This window comes from Nelumbo nucifera, chromosome 1 (genome assembly GCF_055504915.1).
Source record: "Nelumbo nucifera cultivar China Antique chromosome 1, China Antique-T2T, whole genome shotgun sequence".
In the NCBI taxonomy this organism is placed as follows: Eukaryota; Viridiplantae; Streptophyta; class Magnoliopsida; order Proteales; family Nelumbonaceae; genus Nelumbo; species Nelumbo nucifera.
The window spans coordinates 124,191,478-124,201,707 of NC_142649.1; the positions used below are offsets into that span (position 1 = coordinate 124,191,478).

The 10,230-nt window shown below is 38.4% G+C and overlaps 1 protein-coding gene across 1 annotated transcript in view; it reads right to left on the reverse strand.

Annotated features, from left to right (window-relative positions):
• MEE13 (myosin heavy chain-like protein) overlaps positions 1–9,197 on the reverse strand; it is an 85,069-nt gene extending 75,872 nt beyond the window's left edge. The window contains exon 1 of the mRNA XM_010276089.3: positions 8,680–9,197. The gene's annotated coding sequence lies outside the window, so the exon portion shown is untranslated. The remainder of the gene's footprint in view (positions 1–8,679) is intronic.
• Positions 9,198–10,230: the final 1,033 nt, after the last annotated feature.

Sequence of the window (10,230 nt, forward strand, 5' to 3'; positions counted from 1 at the left end):
TGGTGATGGACTCGGGTTCACTGTCTCCTATAGTGAATTCGGCCAAGCCTTGTAACAGAGGTTGGGCTGAACCCATGTGGCTGATGTGTAGATCAATGTTTCGGTCCCATACAATACAAGGATATCCAACTGGGCAGCAATTTGGAGGGTAAGTGAGCACATAGACTTAATAGGCCTAAAGCTCAATTCGAACTGGTTTAATGAGATTAATTAAAGATGGGCGGTTCTGGGATTTAGATCAACAGATAGGATAAGGGATTGTCCCTATCCACTCAGAGAGTCTAGATCTAAATAACGATTTGGATCAGGAAACTCCTAATTAGATTAAGAGGGCTAATTTTTATCTATAGATAAGATAAGGGATTATCCTTATCTCTTAAAGAGAGTCCAGATCCAAATACAAGATTTGGATTAGAAAACTCTTAATGGGATTAGGAGAATCTCTCTTTAAGGCTATAAATAGAGGAGCTGGGCGAACCTCCAGTTCATCCATCAGTCTACTGATTTAAGAGAGATGACAACATACAGTTTGACTACTTCTGTCTTCTGCTCTTGCTCTCTCCTACTCCTGCCGCCATACCAGTTCGATCTCCACCTGTGGAAGCGATCAAGAACAGTTTTGATATTACCTTTTGGTAGAAAAGGTAATTTGAAGTCATGTCCACTAGCCCTCCATCAGATTCTTGCTAAAGAATCAGGTTCTTGCTGAAGAGTCATCCTGTTGATTCTGCTTCATCCTGCACCGTATCATCTTCAGTGGAAGTAGTCTTTGGATCTATACTTGGGCGTGAACACCTTCATTGGAGGTAATTGTTACTTCGTATCAAGTATAACCTTCCACTCCCTTTTGGTTTCAGATCTGGTCTGGTTTAGGTTCAAGATTAATCATTGAAAATGCAGTTTTCTAAAATAGGGAATGTGATTCCCATGTGGGAGAGAGAAATTTTTGAAATTGCGCCCAACCTTCCTGTAGGGTTCGGCCATCCATATGATGGATCTCTCATCCCTTCACCCTTTTGGAAAACCTTTGGTCAAAACATCAGCCAACTGCTCTTCTAAAGAGATAAATGGTAAGCAAGCCTCCCCTGAAGCAACTCTCTCCCGTATAAAATGTCTTATCAGCCTCTATGTGCTTAGTTCTATCATATTAAACAGGATTATGTGCAATGTTGATAGCTGCCTGGTTGTCTAGTAGAGCATCATTGGTTTCTCATAGTCAATACCCAACTCTTCCGAAAGAGATCTCTACCACAGTAATTCTAATACTCCATGTGCAATTGCCCTGTACTCTACTTCAACTGAGGAAATAACACTCACTGCATAGGAAATATCTAGCCGAGTCATATAGAGATATAACAACATCCCTAGCAGTCTCTAAAGCACTCCCATATCAGACAACAGTTCACCATCAGTTGCAGAGAGCTTATGATTGAGGTGTATATGGGTGGAAGCCAGTTTAGCACCAAGTTTACCAATCTCTACAAGGAGGTCAAAAACACACTTACGTTGAGAAATAAAGATACCATCCTTAGATCTAATAACTTCAATTCCCAAGAAATATTTGAGATCCCCCATATCCTTGATATCAAATTTAGAGTTAAGAAATATTTTGAGCTTAATCACCTCCTAGGTGTCATTACCCATAACCACAATGTCATCAACATAAACAATCAGAAAAGTTACTAGGGAGTTACTTCTTTTCAAAAACAAAGTATGGTCAGATTGAGTTTGTATGTAACCAAAAGAGACAAGGGCAATTCTGAATCTCTCAAATCATGCCCGATGAGACTGTTTGAGACCATAAATGGATTTTTGCAATTTACACACCTTCCCTTGCATTTCCTTTTCATACACCTCTGGAGGCAAAGACATATAGACCTCTTCATGTAGGTCTCCATTCAAGAAGGTACTTTTAACATCAAACTAGTGGAGGGGCCAATCAAAAGTAGTAGATAGAGACAACAAGATTCGAACTGAAGTCATCTTAGCCACAGGAGCAAAAGTCTCAAGATAATCAATACCATACATCTGAGTGTAGCCTTTAGCAACCAATCTAGCCTTAAATCTCTCAATAGTGCCATTTAAATGATACTTAATAGTGAAAATCTATTTACAATCCACCGGTTACTTCCCTTCAGGTAAATCCACAATATCCTAAGTATGGTTCTTATGCAAAGCATCTAGTTCAACCATCATAGCATCCCTCCATTCAGGTTTGGATGGGATTCTAGCATAAACATGGAAATCACATGGGTAGAAATCGAGGCAAGAAAATAGTAATATGTAAGGGATAGAAGGCTATAAGACAGGTTTTTGGAGATATAATGTGTTGTACACTTCCACTTGCCTTTGCGAAGGGCAATAGAAAGGTTAAGGTTTGGGAAGGTAGAACAAGGGTCAGATGAAGGCTGACTTGTTTCCCCAGAAGTGATGGAAGGTGCTAGAGGCTCAGTTGAAGAAGTGGAAACAACTTGCCCATGTCGGAATTTTTGTCTTTGGTATCACCTTTGGACAATAGGATGTGAGGGAAACCTAGGAGGATGATCTAGAGGAGGAGGAGGAAGAATAGGAACATGAGAGGTAGAACTAGTGGAAGGAGAATCAACAGAAGAATATGGCTCAACAAAAGACTCAAAAGGAACAGGAAGAGGAACAACTGGGAACATAGCAAATGGCCTCTCAGAATGCCCCCCCTTAAGAGAAACACCAAAAAAAGGACTAGACTCAACAAATGTGACATCCCTAGACACAAAATGAGTGCCACGAACCAGATCAAAACAACAATATCCCTTCTATGTAGAGGCATATCCTAAGAACACACAATTATGTGCCTTAGACTCAAATTTGTCTTTGATGATTATGAACATGTACATAGCAAGTGCACCCAAAAACTCGGAGAGGAAGAGAAAAGAAATCATCATCCAAAAAGAGAAGGCTAAATGGGGTTTTAAAACCCAAAACCCCAAAAGGCATATGGTTAATCAAATATGTGGCAGTAAGAACATCTCCCTAGAATTTGATAGGAACATGTGATGCAAACAAGAGGTATCTAACAACCTTAACTACATGGCGGTTCTTCATTTTTTCCACTCCATTCTGTTGTGGAGTATAGGAACAAGAACTCTGATGAATAACCCCAAAGGTCTCAAAGTATGATGAAAGGTTCTTCTCAAAATATTTCTTAAAATTATCAGAGCGAAATATTTTAACCCGGATATTAAACCGAGTAAAAACAAGTTCATGAAACATTTGCACAATGGCAGGAACTCTTCATCATGAGATTTTATGAGGTAAATCCAAGTATAACAAGAATAATCATCAATAAAGAAGATAAAATACTTGTAACCCCCATAGTAGATAGATGATATGGCCCACACACATCGAAGTGCACAATATGAAAATGAAGAAATAGATCTTTTATTGCTTATTGAATAAGAATGTTTACAATGCTTTGCGAGTTCACATGATTCACAATGAAGACTTGATAGAGACATTCCCTTGAACATATCAGGAAACAAATGACTCAAAGTAGAAAAAGATAAATGACCAAACCGTAAATGGCATAACATGATTCTATTAAAAGACTCTAATGAAACAAACTCCAAGGCTACTCCATTAGGTGGTCCATGACTCCTATCAGGTGTGTTTATTAAGTATATTTCATTCGCTTCATGACCACTCCCAATTGTCCTCTGACATGTTAGGTCCTAAAAAACACAATGGGTAGGAAAAATGGTTATGCTATAGTTCATAGATTTAATCAAGCTACTAACAAATAAAATATTAGTATTAAGTTTGGGGAAATGAAGAACAGAGGATAAGACAAGGGTGTTAGAGGCCTTGGTATCCCTTTGCCAGAGATGGGAGCAAGAGACCTAATAGCAAGGGTTATCTTCTTTCTACCATAGAAGATTTGATATGAACAAAAGATGTTAGATAAACTAGCCATATGGTTTGATGCACTAGAATCAATAATCTAAGGGATTTTATGATTATTTGAATTAGTAGCATGATTTGTAGAAGCACAAGTACCTAAGTGAGCAAATACGGATGAAGAGGTGTTGCTGGAAGGGTTGGATGCTAAGATAGTGGTTTCCAAGTGATTCAAAAATCTCCCATACTTTTCAAACTCTACCTTTATTGTTGTTAGTTACTCTATAGCTAATTTTTCTTCACTTTCCCTATTTTCTCCTTTAGGCACTGTGGCAACATTATCATTCTTAGGCTTTTTAGTTTGACCATTTTTCTTAAAATTAATGTTATTGTTGTTATTTTGAAACTTGTCTGGGAGAAGATCTGTTCTAACAAGTGTCCTTAGTATGCCTTGGTTTCTTGTAGTATTCACATATCATTTCTTTCTTCTCAGTCGAACCCTTTGGCTTTATTTTAGCATGAGCAAAGTGTTCTATAGGTGGACTCTATAACTGTACCCGTTGCCTACTTTCCTCACTACTTACCATAGCATATGCCTAAGCAAGAGTGACCTCATCCTTGGCCAGAATATTCTGCCTAATAATGTCAAGTTCAGGGTTGAGTCCTGTAAGATACTCAAACACCCTATTTCGTTCCACGAATTTTCTAAATGTCTCTGCATCCTTGGTGCTCTCTCATACCACTGTTTCCATAACATCAATCTCCTACCATAGGGACTTCAACATTAAGTAGTAGACAATTTTACTCTCTTCTCCCCCTGTTTCAATTTTCACATCATTCTTTAGCTTGTAGGCCCTTGCAACATTCAACTTCTGAGAATATGTTTTTATAACACTATCCCAAATCTCCTTAGCTGAAGTCATCCAAAGATAATGTTGACTTAGGTGAGGCTGCATAGAATTAACTAACCATCCAATCATTGTGTAATTCTCTTGCATTCACTTCTCATATGTAGGATCGGTCTGTCAATTTTTCCTTACTGCCTATGAGAAACCTCAGTTTACCTCTACTACAGACATAAATCTTTATAGATCGTGCCCAGGCCAAATAATTGGTTCCATCCAGTTTGATTGTAGTCACTCTTGTCAAAAGGGAATCTACTAGACCAACCCCAACACCAAGATATGCCTCATATCACTTCCAAACTGCTCCATTGACTAAACGAAAATAAAAAAACAATGTTTTCAATCTTTATACACCTAACTGAGGTCAGTTAAACACCTAAATGACCCAAAACTAAGGTTTCATTGCACCAACTTCCAGGGAGAGAGAGAAGAAGCAGCCACTCCTACCAGAGCTTCCCAAACCTCTTTCAATTGTAATTGCCCACTTCTAGAGATCAAAAGGAGTCATCCAAGCCTTGACTGCCACAACCAAACAATCTCTTTGACATGTAACTGGAAACTCTTTAGTCGACTAGGGTTTTGGGCAAAAAATCAGCAGCCCCACTTTCTTGGCAGTCTATAACCATACTCTAACTCTCCAAACTCTCTGCCAACTAGGCAAAAAAGTTCTCTGAATAGTCAACAATTTATCTCTTCATAAACTCTTCTAAATGAATGGTGCATGAGAAAAGAAAAGAAAACCAAAAGAGGAGGAAGACCTGCTCTAATACCAAGATGTGATTCAATCCAATAAAAGAATAGTAAAATATTTCAGATTATAAGAGAAGAAGAAGAAGAAAATGATGGATAAGGGAGAAAGGAGGAGTTCGAATAATTTCCTCTCTCCCCACACTAATTCTTTTATTAATCTTCATTAACTAGGTTAATTACAAGTTTGCCCTTAAGTGGGCGGCTAGCTAAGCAAGAACTTAAAAGAACTTATAAAAGAGGTTAACAAACCCATTAACATACAAAATAAATAGCATACTACTTAAACATAAAAACGGATACTAGGGCCCATTCGGCCAGTCTCTCTACACAACTATTTGGGGTTGGCTCTAATTAAGTGGTCTTCCCTAACTTTTTATGACCATTAATGAGGCCATTTCCTTCTTGTGGATTGCTAATTATTTTGATTATTCTCTTTATTATGAAAACCTTATTAGTTTCAATTTTGATTAAGCATTATAGTACTCTACATGAATGTTGGGAATAAAGCATTCATAAAAGCCATAGTACTTCATATACAACATCAAATTTCTATATAAGATAAAGAGTTTATCAAATATATATATATATATATATATATATATATATATATTAATACGATTGGTGTGCTCTCTCCTTGCAGCAAATAGAATCTACTCGTGCGAGTAGATTGAGAGTTGCACGTGAGAGCAATCCAATCGTGTTAAGACTTAAGTTCCTTTCGAATCACATGTGATTTCCCTTTCGAGTTTTCCTGTTTTGACTTTCCCTTGGTCTCGTGCTTTTGCCGTTTTTTCCTCTGTCGCCGCTGTCGGAAGGAGAGCCCGCCATTGCCAAGGAGAACGAAGGTCTTCCCGTTTTTCTCTCTTCCTCATGAAAGCAAATCCAGTTCTCTCTGTCGTTTTTTTTTTTTTTTTGGGGGGGGGGGAGGGGGAGGGGGAAGGTTTCAGCCTGAAACCACATGCAAAAGATTTGGCGTTTGCTGTTTTTTCCTCTAATGCTACTGTTGGATGGCCGAACCCTACAGGAAGGTTGGGCGAAATTTCAAAATTTTCTCTCCTATTTGGGAATCGCATTCCCTTATTTTAGAAAACTGTCTTTTCAATGATCATTTTGAACCAAACCGGATCAGATCTGAAACCAAAAGGGAGGAGAGGGATATACCTGATACAGAGTAATAGTAACTCCCAAAGAAGGTGTTCACGCCCAAGGAGAAGACTAAAAACTGTTTCCTCTAAAGATAACATAGTGTGAGGTGAAGCAGAACCAGTAGGACAACTCTTCAACAAGAACCAGATTCTTCAGCAAGAATGGGGTAGAGGGCTGGTGAGCACGAATTCAGATTGCTTCTTCTACTAAGAAGCAATATCAAGAACAATTCTTGATCACTCCCATAAGTGGAAATTGAACTGGGTAGGGGCTGCAAGAACATGGAAGAACTCTGCAGATTGTTGTATCTTGTCTGATGTCTTTTTCATGTTCGCCCTGTTCTCTTATTTATAGTCTTAAAGAGTCAACCTCCTAATCTGATTACGAGTTTCCTGATCCAAATCTTTATTTGGATCTGGACTCTTTAAGTGATAAGGATAATCCATTATCTTATCTACAGTTTAAGATCAGTTTGATCCTAATCAAATTAGGAGTTTCCTGATCCAAACCTTTATTTGGATCTGGACTCTTTAAGTGGATAAGACTTATCCTCTTATCCTTATTTGCTGATTCAAACCCAAACTTGCTCCTATTTAATTAATCTAATTAACCCAGTTTGAAATTGGGCTTTAGGCCCATTAAGTTTATGTGCTCACTTAACCTCTTAACCTGCTGGACAGTTGGCTCTCCTTGTATGGCGTGAGACCCAAACATTGATCTACACATAAGCCATATGGGTTCAGTTCAGTCTTTGTTACAAGGCCTGACCAAATTCACTTTAGAAGACAGTGAATCCCTGAGTCCATCACCATGGACTCTTAATGGGCCCAACATTTACACTAAATGGTCCTTGTGTCCAACCACCTTACGAAAATCCAAGGGCTGTTGACAGATGCAAGATTAGCCCATCAAACATTACCCTAAATGGTCTTACACTTAACCTCTCAGTCCATAATGATCAAACACTGTACGACAAAAGATGACATCTCCCTTTTGCAGACATTTTGAAACCATAATATATGTGTATGTATATCTTTATATAAACATATTTTGCAAAAACAAATTTCAACGGTTGAAATCAACTGGCGACAGTTTAGGTTTCCATCAGAGAGAGTGCATCCCCGATCATTCACTTTGTTCGACAAAGGGGTTGATCCTGTCACTATGATCACCCACTCAGATGAATTCTCGGATTGTCCCAACATACCCAGGTTTTGACCCCTCTCCAAGGATCTCACTGATTGACATATCAAAACAGTCTGATCCGACACCTAGTCCAGTACCATAATCTAATCTAAGAGTCAGGTGTAACATTCCAGTTTTGCCAATTTATCTGCAAGGTCCAGAGCAATACTAGAATTTCAGTCTAGTTCAGGGCTTCAAGAAAAATTACACTGCTTGTACCTCAAGTCTCACCCTGACAGGTGAAACAAGCCACCCCGACCAACTTGGCGGTACATCAGTGTCAGCCTTAGCAGGATAAATCTCCCCAGATTTATCCAACAGTTATAAAGATTCTAAACTAACACGAGTCTCATAAGTATCTAGCTTAAGGGTATTACACAGAAACACACACCACAATGACATGAATCAATTATGTACTTTATTCATTTACAATAAATGTCAAAAGATACATCAATCTGATTGGAACTAAAGGCATAACTATCTAACAACAAATTCAACACCTCATACGTCTCCAAAAGTGATGATTTGGGTGTGTGAGTAGATTGAGAGTCGCACGTGACAGCAATCCAATCGTGTTAAGACTTAAGTTCCTTTCGAATCACATGTGCTTTCCAGAGCCCGCTATTGCCAAGGAGAACGAAGGAGGTCTTCCCGTTTTTCTCTCTTCCTCGTAAAGGCAAATCTAAGTTCTCTCTCCTGTTTCTGGTTTTTTTTTTTTGAGGGGGGGGAGGGGAGGTTTCAGCCTGAAACCACATGCAAAATATTTGATGTTTACAATAGATCGCAAAAAGGAAAAAAAGGAAGAAAAGAAAAAGCTTACTGGAAAATTCAACACCTCAGACGTCTCCAGAAGTGATGATTTGGGTGTTCACTATTGTTCTCTTTCTTCTCCATCAACCGATCAAAACGAGAGATCTTTCATTTCTTTCTATGGTTTCTTGGTTGCTACTGTCCCTTCTGCTGTTAGTTGATTTTTCTCCCCCCTCTGTCCCTTTGCGTCTGTGTTCTTTGTCTTGCGTAGTAAGATAAGAAAAGAGAGAAAGAAAAGAGCTACCTAGATTTGTTACTGGCAAATTCAACACCTCAGACGTCTCCGGAAGTGATGATTTGGGTGTTCTCCTTTGTTCTCTTTCTTCTCAATCAACCGATCAAAACGAGAGATCTTTCATTTCTTTCTCTGGTTGCTTCGTTGCCATTGTCCCTTTTGCTGTTAGTTGATTTCTCTCCCCCCTGTCCCATTGTGTTTGTGTTCTCTGTCTTGCGCAATAAGATAGGAAAAGAGAGAGAAAAGAGCTACCTAGATTTGTGTGAACATGAAGAGAGGGGTTCGAGGGAGAAGAGAACAAGTTGGAGGTTCTTTAAAATGGTTAACCGGCGATCAACGGTTAACAGTACATACGGAACATCCAATGGCTAGTGGCAATGAATGCAGGAGCCAGGTGGCGACGACTTGGTCCAACAATCCGATCGACGCTTTCATACATACGCAGGGTTGAACTGTTTTTTAACCATTGAACCGGATCGGTTCGAAGCATGAAGTATGAACGCTCCCCAACTGGTTCCAATAATCCGGTTACACATGGGTTTGATCATGGCGTAAAATTGGAAAAATGAGTCTCACTCGTGTGCATGTGATTCCTTATTTCCTTTCCTCCATGATCCAACCTATTTGAAGATTTTCATTTTTCATTTTCTTTTACCTTCCACTTTCCCCTACAACCTTTCTGCTAGTATATGCATTGTTATGACTAATGGTGTATCATGGTTATTATAACGTTTTCTTATTATAAACCATTTTATCAATGGTTGACTTCATTAATTAACATTATAAAAGCTTAATTATCCTTCTTTTCATTCAAGCTTTGAACCAAGAATGCTTGATAAAAAGATGGACGACTAAACAAACATATTTTTGATTTCAATGTTGTCCATCATGTGTTATAACTTAAGAACAATGTTTCAACTAGATAACTGAATTGAAATGGTGTTCTCATATGTAATAACCTTGTTTAGAAACAACTTTTGAACTATATTCTACTAATGTGTATGGTTATTCATTACATATCATATTTAACCTCCTCTTAATCGTGTGCAATGCCATAACTGAATAAATGCAATAATATTTTGCAAAGATATGCCTCGGCCACCACAAAATAGGAGTAAATAGAAGCAATTGGTTGTGGTTGCTATCTCTATTTACTATTATATGTTAGTGGAATTATTTTTTTAGTTGTCTTGATTATTCATGTCATTGCAACTAGGAGTAGGAGGATGAAAACTAGGGTATTAAGCATTGACAGTGAGGATGATATTGAGATTGAGTCAATCAAACCATAAGACTATGGTCATGGTTTTCCACCACGCATGTGTA